At 34.6% G+C, this 15,072-nt stretch overlaps 1 protein-coding gene across 1 annotated transcript in view; it reads right to left on the bottom strand.

The window, feature by feature from the left end:
• Window positions 1–15,072, bottom strand: part of Il1rapl2 (interleukin 1 receptor accessory protein like 2) — a 597,452-nt gene that overhangs the window by 337,258 nt on the left and 245,122 nt on the right. The gene's annotated exons all lie outside the window — the stretch shown is intronic.

Consider the following 15,072-nt stretch of genomic DNA (forward strand, 5'->3'; position numbering starts at 1 on the left):
TATTCAAGTCATTTGGTATAAGTGTTAGTTAAATATCAATTCTAACACAGGTAGGTTTAATAGTGATTAAAAAAACCAAACAACTAAAGGAAAGTATCCATGGGATATAAGTTATCAAGTATATCTATCTACTTTCCAGTATTTGATCCTTACCATGTACAGTTGAGCAAACATTACAGAAATAATCTATCAATTGTAAATGGGTTTTATTTAGATGTTCACAGGACTTGTGGATATCATTGCTCCCCTTTAATATCAAAAGAAACCAATAATAGTAGCTGAGTACCTACTACATGGCAGGCACAGCAACTGACACTTTCTATAAATGAATTCACTTAATTTTTTCCACCTCTTTCACTTTAAAACAACATAGGAAATTCACCTTTAATTCACCAGGAAATTAGGTAATACATAATAGACTACAGGCATGAGCCCATTTTTATCCTAATATTTACATTACTTAAACAATTTCTCTCAAGGAAGAAAAGAAATTCATCCATTTTAATTAGGTTACCATTTTTATACACATATATAAAGTTGTTATGGCTAAGAAAAGTATATTTTTGTGAGCTTTATGGCTTAGATCTATTGGAAAATGGGTTTTAACTGCACATATCTGTAAAAGTTCATGATCTATTTTGCATGAACCGCTTCTCGGGGAGAGATTACAGAGAAAAAGTTGGAGGAAAGAGAACTCTTCTTATCTGTTGATAAACAAACATTATAAGATGTTTTATATATTTAATATTATAGTATTCTAAAAATCTATCTCTCATTGAGTTTCAGAGTGAAGGTAGAGGAAAAGTTACAACGTGTTATTGATAATAGTCAGGGGAAGATTTACACATAGAAAATTAGATTCAGAGTTCTTCTTTTGAAAGAAAAAATGGGGAAATGCTGTGGGATAACGCTCTTGTACACTCTAAAGATTTGTCACTTGTATTGGTTTAAAAAATCCTGATTGTCCAGTAGCCAGGCAGGAAGTAAAGGTGGGGCAACCAGACTACGAGAATTCAGATAAAATAAAACCTCTAAACAGTTTACAGTGTGTCTAAAAATATACATAGACGTGGGAGAGTAAATAAAAAGGATAAAGCTCTTTTTAAAAAAGAAATAGAGGGGGCTGGAGAGATGGCTCAGAGGGTAAGAGCACTGGCTGCTCTTCCAGAGGTCTCGAGTTCAATTCCCAGCAACCACATGGTGGCTCACAACCATCTGTAATGAGACCTGGTGTTTTCCTTGCCAGCAGTACATTGTATGCTTAATAAATAAATAAATCTTAAAAAAAAAAGAAATAGAGTAGCCAGGCAATGATGGTGCATGCCTTTAATCCCAGCCCTCAGGAGGCAAAGCCAGACAGATTTCTGTGAGTTCAAGGTCAGCCTGGTATAAAGATGAGATCCAGGAAGGCTCCAAAGCTACAGAGAAACCCTGTCTCAAAAAACCAAAAATTAAAAATAAAAATAAAAGAAACAGATTAAGAAAAAAATGGCACGTAAAGAAGAAAAATAAACAGAGTATGAATACTGTATGTTATTGTGTTGTTTTTGAATTGTCTGAATGCTTAGTAAAGAGCACAACCTGCTAAAAGACATTTGGTTATAAATGTTGCTGGATTAATCTAACCTATGTATTTTGAAAATGCCTTGACTTCAAAATTTAAGTCAAAAGATATGTTAATTTGGAGAAGAGATTTCACATTTGTTTCCATGGGAAATGAAAGGCTGTGGATTCATTCTTGGTTAAGAAAAACAAGGTGTGATTGAGGAAGATTCCCTGAAAAATCTCTAATGGAAATGGATGTCCCAGATGATCCAACATTTCAGAGTACCTCTGTTGCAGTTTCTCTTAAGTTCTTCATCCAGAATGGCTTCAAGGCTGCTGGCTGAGATAATCTAGCCTCACAGAATACTCTTGTCAGGACTTGACTGTAATCCTAAATTTTCTTTGGATCCCCATAAAATTATCAGCACTTCCAATCAGCAGGAAGTAGCTCAAAAACTATGCCCACTTTAAAAAAATAAATAGATTATGGATGTTTGTTTTTGTTTAGAGCATTGGCTACAAGTTGTTATGGATAATGATAAGGAAAAAACTAAACAAAGGACATTAGGTTCAGAGTACTTGTTTTGAAAAGAAAAAATGGACAAATGTTGTGGGATAATGCTCTTGTATACTGCAATGGTTTGTGACTCATATTGGTTTAATAAAACTCTGATTTTCCAGTAACCAGGGAGGAAGTATAAGTGGGGCAACCAGAATAAGAGAATTCTGTGAAGAGGAAAGGCAGAGATGTAGTTACTACCCAGATGCAGATGAAGCAGGATGAGAATGCTGCACTGAGAAAGGTACCAAGTTGTGGCTAAACATACACAAGAATTATGGGTTAATTTAATTTGAAAGAGATAGTTAATAAGTTTAAGCTAATAGGACAAAGGGTTTATAATTAATATAAGCCCCTGTGTGTTTATTGGGACTCAATGGGTGTGGGACTGGTCAGAACAAAAACTTCTGTCTACAACAGTGTGTTCATAGTTTAATTTGTAACTTCTAATACTTTGGAAAATTTCTACAAGTACAACATGTCATTATTTATAAGCTTATGTGCTGAATACTCTATATAAGAGAGAAATAATATAAAAAGTTGTGCACATGATAATGAAAGGAAGCAAAGAAAGAAAAGAAAAAGTAGAAAGAGAAGTTAGAGAGGAAGAGAAATAAGAAGGAGCAGTGTATGGGGAAAAAGAGAGAGTGAGAGAAGGGAGAGCTGAAAGAGACATGGACACATAGGTACACATATTTGCACATGGTAAGACTCTACAGGTCCCAGATGTCTTCCCTCTTGTACTTTGCCCTGCCTTTCTTGAATAGTGCTACTTATTCTAAAAACATTTTTGTGCTAGTCTAGAGGGCACCATACAGACCAGGCTTACCTGCTTGACTGTGTTATGAGAAAAGAACCTTTTGGATAGTATTCTTAATAACAAGGTTCTTCAGTAATAATTTAATGAGTATGCCTTTCCTTTTCTATATATTTGTAATTTACACGCTTGGTTTGTACCATGATCCCAGACAGGTTAGAAATTCAAATTAGGAAAGGGAATTTAAAGGATTTTGATAATAAAGTATTTTTGCTGCCTAAAAATTTCATTAGCATATATTAAATATGTATAATGGGATAATATGTTTCATAGTGCCTTTTTCATACATGGATATAATGTTTAATTCACATTCACCTCTTGTTATCCTCTCTAGTCCCCATCCCCTGACCACTGATTGATCCCTTTCTTCTCCCAAACTTGTTTCCTCTCCACTTTCTTTCTTTAGTGATCGAATGAGTTTAATTAGAATTTCTTACAAGAGAATTGACGATGAGTTATTTAGAGAAACATCGACGAATTATGTGACTATGCTGCTGGGAAAAAAAAAAGTGCTTCTGCCTCCCCTCGCAGTCCTTAATTGCCCATAACTCATTAGGAGGAGACGGAGCTTTTTGAGCCACTCTTACTTCTGTGGTAGAATATAAGGGGCCAAGTCATGGAAAAGACTTGTAGGTAATCATACCTCTGAAGAGTTCATGAGCACAGGGTCAAGTCATCTCCAGAAAGAAAGTGTTTCATAGTGTTCCACTTTAACTTCTGCCTCTTACATTCTTTTTGTTCTTATAGTCTCTCATTTTCCTTAACTTTGGAAGGAGTTATGCAGATGTCTCATTTAGGGAAAAAACATTGCACACTCAAAAAGTTTGTTTGTTTGTTTTGATTTTTCGAGACAGGGTTTCTCTGTAGCTTCGGAGCCTGTCCTGGGAACTAGCTCTTGTAGACCAGGCTGGCCTTGAACTCACAGAGGTCTGCCTACTTCTGCCTCCTGAGCGCTGGAATTAAAAGCCTGCACCACCACCATGTGGCAAGTTTATTTTGATTGGAACATAAAAAAAAAATGCATTCACATACTCATTTGGAAATGTTCAAACAAATAATAATGGGTTTTCTTTAATTTCCACATGAAAAAAGATGCTATATATTTTTTAGCATATATATATATATATATATAATCATAGAAATCTTTTTAGTCTCTTAAAGAAATAATGTAATTGGGCTTTGTTTCATGCTCATATGCTTAAGATAGAAAATAAAATGGCTGCTAAAAGTTAAACTAGATGAATGTATAATACGAATGCAAACATGGCTGATATTTTAAGAAAAGATAAGAATTGTGTAAAAAAACATAAAATTTTAAAATGAATATTCAAGAACCAATCCATAGACAAGAGACAAACAATCTAAGTGGATTAATATCACACATGTGTAAGGGAGATTAATATATAGACAAACATACATACACAGCCGTTGACTCTCTGTTGAACTAATTAAGAGAATCCATTTGAGAGGAACAGTTTTCAATGGTAATAAGTTCCCTCAAAATCTACACCTATACAAAACAAAGACAACACTAGGATACAAAAACTGTCAATGTCAACTGTTTTTCCCTGAAATGCAGAAATTAATTAAAGGCTTGCAACAATCTAATGAGTATTTATTTCAGAAATGTGGCTGGCAGTAAGGACAATAGTTTTGTGCTGCTTTTATTTGACTGAATCCCCACCTACACAGCAAACTAGAAACAAATCTTCACAAAACTATGTTAGCTTCAAAACTCATAGTCTAGAAGCCAGTAAAAGAAACAGATGGACTGAGAGTAATCCAAAAGTCATATCCCCAGAGAACCATCATTATCCAACTTGTCCAAAAAGTTCCATTCTCAGGTCATAATTTCTTTGATCAGATAAAGTTTTATCCAAAGAAACAAAAGAGAAAAAATTGGAATCAATTGTTTAATTTTATAATTATGGTAGTGTTTCCAAAGAAATTACGACCAAAACTGACAGAACACGAAAATGGAAGAATGAGACATGCAAAAATGATTCTGAAATACACTGAGGTGTTTTATTTTTCATTTGTAAAGTCATTGGCCTGAGCAAGACTATAAGCATGCCTAGAAAAGAACATAGGAGATGTGCTAGCAGGCAAGTGTTTCTTTGGTCAATTCTCAGAGTACAGTGAAAATTGATTGTGGTAATTGGTTGCATAATGGTCTTCATAATAGAGTCAGATGTTTTCATGTTTATCCATTCATTTATTAGTGACTCTTTCTCTTTCACCAGGGAATAATGTATTCATTTTAAACAGTTAAAGTACAGTTTCTATTTCTAGCTATCAAATGATGAACAATTTGGTAATTTCACTTTTAGCTATAATGAATAATACTGCTGTAAATATTTGTATACAAGTTTTGGTGAGCACATATTCTTTTATTTAATCAGAACCAAACAAACAAAGCAGATGAAAACAATTCCACTGATATTTCAAAAACTAAATAGATACATGATTTTTCACTTTTCATTCTTTAATATTATGGACAGCTGTACTATATAAGCTCGACATGATATATAAAGCTGAATCTGGAAAAATCTTCACTAGAGAAATTTTGGCCTCTGTGATTATGATTTACAGGACTGAGAATCTTTAAGATATTCAGTGATTCCTTGATTATATATTATAAATTCACACTGAAACACAGTTCTTTTCCTGGAAGCAAAGCAGATAGTACCAAGTGAAAGGAGGGAGGATATCTCACGAAATGATATGAATCAACAATGTTAGGGCTTCCCCTCCAAATTCTTTACAGAGGTCATAAAGTGCTAAGTATCAAAAGATTTGACCCATGAAATATAAATTTTCTTTGCATAGGAATTTTTTACTGTGGCTTCCTATCACTTAGTTGGATAACTTTATTCACTTGGTAGGGAAGAAAGAAGGTTATTTCCGAGTCTTTTCTTGAGTCTAAAGTAGTCTATGATTTTTGATATATGTTTTGTTTTTAAACACACATCAAAAAACAAGAACTTAATAATACTGGTAGTCTTGAAAATATTAGAAAGCTCACGTTGGTTACTAATATTGGCCAAAATTACAGAGGCTTTATCTTTTGTATGTGAACTGGCTTTTTCATTCTATCTTTTACCATACACATTAAGTTTAGATCATTACCAGATGGCATAAAGCGTTTTCAGTGTGCTATTTAGCATAACAGGAAAGATTTGACGCAATAGATTTTGTCAAGAACAAAGCATAAGTTTTCTGTACCTCCTAAGGCAAAGAGTACAGTTGAAAATGCAACTTTGGGAAACATCTAATAGTGTTGTAGAAAACTTTTCTTTAGGCCACATCTGCCATAGTAATTATGTACTAGGTAATCTGACAAAGCATCATATAGAAATATATCTGTAAGTTTATAATTAATACCAAGAATATATTCTATTCATATATCTAGTAAATGTAGTTAATAGCTAATTTGCTAAATACATTTAAATCTTTCATTCATCATACACACAATGATAGCATTATACTGGACTTGATGACAAGAGCACTTGCAAGCAATACGTGTGTAGAAATGGCTTTAACCTCTCTTTATAGATATTAAACTTGCACACATACCTCATCTTTTCACAGATGTTATTATGGATAGACTAATCTGGGAAACAAGAATGTTTATGCAATCAAAGCACAGATGTTCATGGGGAACAGTGGAAACCAGACATGTCTAAAGCCAATGAGAACCACTGTGAAGGCTAAAAGAGATTTAAAACACTGTCTTTCCATTCTCTTATTCTCTTTAACACTTTAATGTCTGTTTCCTGCACTAATGCCTATGATTTCTACATTCATTTTCACTCAATTTTTACATTTTAAGAAACATATATAATTACTGTCTTCATGTTGACAGATTCATAAAAACTAAGAGGAAGATAAACTTGACATTTTTTTCAATGGAAGGACAAGTTTTAGCATAGGCTATCAAATAAGACCATAGGAATAAGGTGAGTAGTCAAAGGATAAGACAGTCCAATGGAGAGTTATACTATAATGACCAGTTTGTATCTCATTTTCTGTTTATGTTTGGCAAAATATGTGTGATATTTAACAAAATTTTCTAAGGGACAAACTCATGAGTCAATTGGTGATGGCTTCATGGAGGAGATGACCCTTGGATAAATCTGGAGGGGAATTATTGGCATGAGAGTAAGGTATGAAAGGATGCAGAGGTACAAAGAAAAGGCTGCATTGATCAATCCACATTAACAAATGAACTGATCCATTAGAATTGTAATTCTAACAAAACAGTAAAAGTGAGAGGCTGTAGTGATGGCTGAGTGGTTAAGAACACTTATTGCTCTTGCTAAGGACCTGAATGAGCACTTATGTCTTGCTAAAGTCCTGAATGAGCACTTATGTCTTGCTAAGCTTGCTGAGCTTAGCTTCCATCCCCCACATCTGACAGTTTATAACCTCCTGTAACTTCAGTTCTAGAAAATCCAATCTCTCTCTCTCTCTCTCTCTCTCTCTCTCTCTCTCTCTCACACACACACACACACACACACACACACACACACACACACGGAGAGACAGGAAGAAGGAGAGGGAGAAAGAGACACACATGCATACACACATATAAAAATAAATCTCTAAAGATAAAACACACAGCTGGGATTAGACTGTGTTCTTTATCATAAATATCTTTTTTACAACCTTAGCAAAGTTAATTAAGCTTCCTGATTTATAAAATAATAAAGACAATATCCATTCCTCCCTCACAAAGTCATTGTAGAAAATCCATCAACTAATTTATGTGATTATGCTATCTGTAGATTTACTCAGAGACAACGCTGTTATACAAAGTCATCTTTCTGCATAAGTATTTACTCTTGAAAAATTCCTAGAAAATCACACTGAAATTTTTATACAATTTTCTCTTTCTTCTCAGAGTTCTTCACCCAAACTCTGTGTAACTTTGTGATCCATGAAGACTGTTGAGGGAATAAAAAAGCCTTTAAAGAAGTCAAGTTTATGTTTACTTTTGGTTTAATAGGTTGAACTGGTTATTGATTGGCAGCTATCCAAATGGGTGACTGAAGCAGTACCCATAAAGTGCACCTTGTTGGTGATATATCTCCTGAATAGAAGACTTTGTTTTGGCCCAACAGAAAAGGGACCTAGAATTTGAATGTATGATAGAAAAGTTGGGGAACAGAGTTTCTGTTATATATTATGAAGGTGATCTGTTAAGAAAATACTCCAAGTATGGGTGCATCCTTCTAAAGCCATCACTTAGAGTGGAACTCTTTCTTCTACTTCTCAGTGTCCTGTTATTTCCCTGTACGTGATTACATGACATACATTTTAAAGACATTATAGATGCACAAAGACCTGAATAAATGTACACACTTACCTGATCAATTTTGTCCCTCCTTCCTCTCTCCCCCTTTCCTCAATACTAAAAGTGAAGAATTACATAGAAGGGATATTAAGCTTGTACTCTATACCTAAAAATAAAATTTGTCTCCCAGCATATTCCCTAGCCAAAGTCAGTTTAAGGATATAAATGAGTATAAAATAATGACTTATGTCTTGTGATTTTAATATATAAGAACTGGGGTGCATTTGGAACAACTTGTATTCATTTAATACTAGAAATATTGGCGCTCATCTCAAGGCCTGTTTTCCCAAGTGAATATTCCATTACTCAGCACTTCTGAGACACAACCCCATCTCTTATCAATTTATTTCAAGTTCTCTTTGTTTTCCAATTTAGAACACTTGGCTACTAACATTCTGATAGAAGGAAGTGCCATCCAATACCGTGATGTGGTAGCTGCACTGGCAAGGTGACATGAACAAATCCTGATTTTGCTCGCCACCATAATATTTGTTAAGGAAGAACATAGACCATTATTCATAAGTGAGGAATTCACTGATTGAAAAAATATTTTACATACTTTTCTCCTAAAATTGCATTGTACTCATCTTAAATCTTATGTTCATCAGACTTCAAATAATACTGCCTAAAGCAAAACAGTAGACTGGACATATTCTGTAATTACTAATATTTTACAGTGTGCATAATTATTTTAATAAACATTGAAAGCATCTGAGCATTCTATAACCAGTTTTCAGAGAACACATTCTTTTTGAAAAGGAAAACCTGTTTCTTTAGTGCAATTTATGCTACAATCATAGGCTATAGGTGATTGTTCCTCTCCATTTGGCTCCAGTTGTACAAACCTCTTAAGTTACTCCTAGTGGCATGTACAGATTTGACCAGGCATTCAAAACTCCAGTTATTTCAGAGCAAAGCAATGCAGCCTTCAGCCTTTGCATCACTGAAGGATGAGCAACATTACTTGAAATGACGTGTTTTTCTCAAAGTCGCTTGGGCAAAAGACAGAATGAATCTATTTGGATAAACTGTGGCTTCACTATTGAAGGAGTATAAAAATATATTGTGCTATATTCATATCTAAAACTATTAGTGCAGCACAAGTATAATAGCATTTTACCATACAGTAGAGAACATGGTTAAAATGATATCATCAATCACAACTAATTTACCAAATATACAACTGCGGGATTGAAAGAAGAAAGGAAATGCTGTTGGGCAGATCATCTGTCACTAAATCTAACATCCCCATATTTTACTACATAAAGTGACTAAATATTTTTAAGATCTAAGGCACAGATAATCCAAATGTGAATTTGTTTTCCAAGGGGACAGAACTTCATGTTGTTATTTGGGTGGATGCTTTCTGGGTCAATAAATGAATTTATTTTGAAAGGTAAAACTCTGTGCCTTTTTTTTTTTCTAAATGAGTCCGTATTTTTCAATTTAGCTGTGAAAGACATACGCTCAGGCAGTCTTTTTGTTTCTGTATCCACAAATAGTTGTCAACAGGGAAATATACCTGACAACTCTTGTTCCTAAAACCCCAAACCATCTCTTAAGTCATGTTTAATTTAATAGTCGGCTAAGGTCACCAGATGTTTTTCATTACACAAGATAATCTTGGATTTCAACTTCCTATCCCATTCTCATTGATACTTTTTGTCCTCACAGAGCCTGGCTTCTTTCCAGGCATACATAACACCACTCTGAGCCAGAACAATTATCTATCCAGCGCAGTTTGATTTTTGTTCTGACCTGAACTAAAATGTTTTACAGAAGAAATGGGTCATGTTACCTGCAGGATGCAATGGAAAATGGTGAGTAGGATCGCTTCCTATATATTCTCTTACCCCATTTTTTTCACATGCATCAAGAAATAAATTTCTGAAACTAGGGTTGAGCATTTTCATTGAGTCATTACAGTGAGCTTAATAGGAATCATGGTAGAATCCATGTAAAAACAATGCCCAAACCACTCTTGCAAAGAGAAATTAGGAATGTGGTTGGGCTTTGAGTTTCAGAAACACAGGAGTTAATTAGAATCTGAATGAAAGCAGATGCAGCTAAAAAAGAAGGGAGATCATAAACAGACAAAAGTTAGGTCAACAGCAAAGCCAAGAACATAGTCACAATAGGTAGAAACCAGAGTCTCAAACGGCAATAGCATAGAGACAGAAGACAGGTCAGGTCACTAATAAGACAGAGGATACTCTGCATGAACTTGAGGTCCACGTAACTTTCTTATGACCAGTTATTTTTCCTCTTTGTGGTTATGAAGACTAACGAGACAGGAGGAGGACAACAGGGATATCCTGTAATGCTGCCACTCCGATATACTTAAAAAAACTAAAGGTAAAACTTCAAGTTTCAGTGTTTGGAGTTCATCAGAAAAAAAAAGCACATTTAACAGAAACAAAATGAACAAAAAGACAAACTCAGTCCCTGTGTCTTCACAAATTGGGATTTGATATTTCTGTGAGTCTTTTGCCCCAGCATACCACTAAATCTGATGCCAATAGATACTCTATCCTTAATCTTGTCCTAAAGTTACTTCTGAACACAGTCTTCAAACAGTTATCTCTGAATTATTAAACTTGCTCATTTTTTTCCCTAATTTCTTCCTGATTTAAAATCCTGGATCACCTACCTGAAGTTTGGCTACTCCAACATCTTGCCATATGTGAATTCAATTTTTCCTCTCTTCCTAGCCAAAGCCTCTTTTTGATTTCTGGCCCCTAGCCATTATCTTGCAGTTAAGCAAATTATCCACGATTGTGCTATTGCTCAAACTTTAGGCATTTTCCTGGTTAGAGAAGACTAGGTAAAGGTAGAAGTCACTTAAAGTTAGAGAGGAACATAAAATACTTAGAAGAATGATGAAATGATGGCGTTAATATTTCAAAAGAGAATTTATTGACAATTTATTTTGGTGGTGTAGGAAATGGAGGAATAGCATGTCTCCTGAATTTGATGAGTTATTCTTTCTCTAGAGGAAACTGTTTCTTCAGGAGCCTTGCATATCTCCCTTATACCATCTACTACTTATCTCGCACTTTTAAACCCTAACAGTAGGTGTTGATTAAGTCAGTTATTTACTGAATTTTCATAATGAAATCAAAATATTCTTCCCCAAAGGAAAACACTCCTTGAAGACTCATGATGGTAACAAAATGTGCAATGCCTCAACTCCTTTTTAACTCACTGCAATGCTTTATAGTTTAGTGTTGTTCGCAAGGAAAATTTTGAAATAGATTATTTTTTAAATGGATCCTTGGTGAAACTGGGATAGGATAGATACAACCCAAAATACCAGTTCATTCCACCTCCCTCCAGCTGGGCAATAACACCATGTTGTGCATCTATTAATTGCCGTGTTGCCAATGCTTGTGCTACTCAGAAGAAGCAAAAGACTACAATTAGCAACATGCGCCTTAGGCATCAATAGAGTTCACAAAGAATATTTTTCAAATGAAAATGAATATAGATAAAATATTTCAATTCAGACATGTTGACTTGGGGGTTACTTTAGAAAGAAATGCAGCTCTAATTTATTTTGGGCTCCTTTATTACTTTTGCTGTGATATCATTAAGATGAATTTATAGAAAAAATTACAAACATTTCCTAAACTGCTTGTAAAGCTAATTTACCAGTACCTCAGATTAATAATAATGAAAGATATGAAAATTCTACAGTGCTCAAAAACGCCCCATTCTTCCACAATTTGATGGTTGATATTGATTCTTAGTATGACTGACTCTAGATTTAGCCAGGAGAGAGGCCTCTGGGAATACCTAGGAGGGCTTACCTAGACTAGGTCAACTGAGGTAAGAGGGCCTATATTAATTGTGGGCAGCACTAGTTCATGGGCTGGGTCATGGATTGACCAAAGAAAGGAAAAAGTGTGCTAAGCACTAAAATTAATTTTTTGCTGCTTTCTGGTTGTGGCCAGAAGCTTTTTTAAGGTTTTGCTGTCATATCTTCTTTATCATCGGATTCTATACCCTAATACTATCAGTCAGAATAAACTCTTCCTTGCTTCCATTGCTTTTGCAAAGTATTTTTATCACAGAAATGAGACTAACTAATTCTACATGACCACACTTCACTTTAAGAAAGCCTCACATGCAAATGTATCTTTTAAAATGGATAAAATACTTGAAGTTTTGAGTTAGTATACTGTATCTTGCAAAAATCCTCATCATTAAAGCAATTTATATGCAACTATAGTTACTCATTTCTCAGAAAGTAACAATAAATTTATATAGATATTTAAAAGGAGCATGGATAGTTTCAGATTTTTGATGTAAGAAATCAATCATTTAAAATGACTTCTATTAGTAACAAGTTAAGATTTCAAGATATTATTTTCACTACTTCATAGGGTTTCTCTTTAGCCCAAGAATAATCAAGATTTGTGAGGGTCATGAGCATTCTTTTCTATTCATCTGTCGCACCACAGACTATGCTATATTGTCACACATCCTGGAAAACACAAACTCAGTACTTAAACAGTCCCTTGTTATTGTCTTGTTCTGGTATTGTTTGTATAGCCATTTCTAGGAGACACTGTTTCAGAGCAGACATCCTGGTAATCTTCTGTCCTCTCTAACATGATGTTCCCTGAGCCACTGATGCAGAAGCTGTGATGTAGAGGTTTATATCCGGGCTTGGATACCCCCTGACTCCATTTGCTGTGGAAGAAATTAAATTTTGCAGGATCCCACCCCTAGACAAAGAACTACAGGTAACCATTGACTTCTAGCAGGTGATTTAACCTCTGCTAGGGATGAGTCCCCTTTTTGTTTGTCCAATGCCAAGTGATCAGCCTGGTAAACTATATATACAAGCAACAAAAACAAACTCTGTGTTGCAGAATATTTGTTTGACTATGCAAAGATGTGTTGTATTTGTTTAATTATGTAAAGATGTGTTGCTTTTTTACCTTGCCTGACTATGGCACCTCATTCATCTAATTAAAAACTGAATAGCCAATAGTGAGGGAAGAGGTATAGGTAGAACTTCTGGGCAGGGAGAGTAAGTAGGAGGAGAAATTTAGGCTCGGGGGAGAAAGAAAAAGGGACACCAGGGAGATAGCGCCAGCCAGCCACAGAAGAAACAGGACATATAGAATGAAAGAAAGGCAAAAGTTACTGAGGCAAAGCATAGATGAATAGAAACACATTAAATTAAGTTCAAAGAGCTAGTGGGACAAGCCTAAGCTGAGGTTGAGCTTGCATAATAGGTAATAAGTCTCCATGTCTTTATTTTTGGGGCTGGTTGAGGGACCAAAGAAAATGCCAACTACACAGTAGGTTCTATTTATATATTTTTGTACACACACACATAACACATGTACACACATATGTAACAAATATAAGTAAAAAAGAGGTTGTCAGCTTGAAAGTAGTGGATATGGGAAGGATTTGAGGGAGTTTAGCTGGTGAGTGATATAATTTTATTTCAATTTAAAATATTTTTCAAAAAAAACTTAAACACATATGCATTCTCTTCAGTAATGTTAAAGAGGCAGTCCCAGCTCTTTCTCCTAAACTATTCTTTATCCACCAATGAATCATTGAATTGTCGTCCACTATTGAACACATATTTCTTTAGATTAAAAATTAGGGACCTATTCAAGAAAAATGACACCATAGAATAAAAGCGCATGTCTGTTTGCAATCATTTGAACTTTGTGCACATTAATTATCAAATCACATCCTGAAAGTTGAGTGTGGCAAACAAGAAAAGATGAAATGTCTATAGGAATACTGAAGGCTGTCTACAGAAATACTACTGATAGACAACAGTAGCAGAAGCATGTAGTGCTAAATTCAACTCTTTTATTTTTAAATTTTGGCTAGGACCAAGTTTATACCAGGATCAATGCAAAATAACTATCTTGTAATATTTCCTGATGCACATGTCTATAAGATTTACCACATACACAAATTATTGTAACTACAATTTGAAAAGGGATCCACAATGAAAATAGCACTTTTCAGAATGTTTTTATGCTGGCCTTTCAAATCATTCTTAACCTTTGGTAACTACCAATCTATTTTTTTTTCCCAACATTGTTTTGCCTTTTCCAGAATATCATCTAAGTAGAACTATACAGTTTGGACCTTTTTGTGTGAAAGCTTTTTCACTTTACATAATATATTTAACATTCACCCATCCTGTTAACTTTCCACTGATTCTAATATACCAGTTTATCATTCACATGGCTATGGACATTTGTGCTTTTTATAGTTTGGGTTAATGGTGAATAGTCTACTATAAATACTTAAGCACAGATTTTCGTGTGCAAACTAATTTTCTTTTCATTGTAATATCTGGGTTGTACAACTGTGTGTTTAACTTCCCAATAACCCATTAAATTTATCTCTAAAATACTTGCATTCCTAGCAGAAGTATAAGAGAGTTCCAGTTTCTCCACATCCTTTCCAGCACATGGGATTGCCTTTTTAAAAAGATGTTAGTTATTTTAATGGATGTTAATGGTAGCTCATTATAGTTTCAGTTTGCATTTCCCTAATGACTAGTGCTGGTTTAGCATCTTTTCATGTGCTAATTTTCCATCTGTACATATTCTTGGTTCAAGTGACTATTCATCCTATTTTTAATTCAGGTTATTGACTTCCTATTACTATGTTTTGAGAGCTGTTTATGTATTCTGGAGTCAAGGTCACTGATACATATACAATTTGCAGTTTTTTCCTCCTTGTCTGTGACTTGCCTTTTCATTATTTAGTGTTATTCACAGAACAAAGTTTAAAATGTTGATGAAA

Source organism: Microtus oregoni, unplaced genomic scaffold (assembly GCF_018167655.1).
Source record: "Microtus oregoni isolate MIOR12 unplaced genomic scaffold, Mior012 000050F_001, whole genome shotgun sequence".
Taxonomy (NCBI): Eukaryota; Metazoa; Chordata; class Mammalia; order Rodentia; family Cricetidae; genus Microtus; species Microtus oregoni.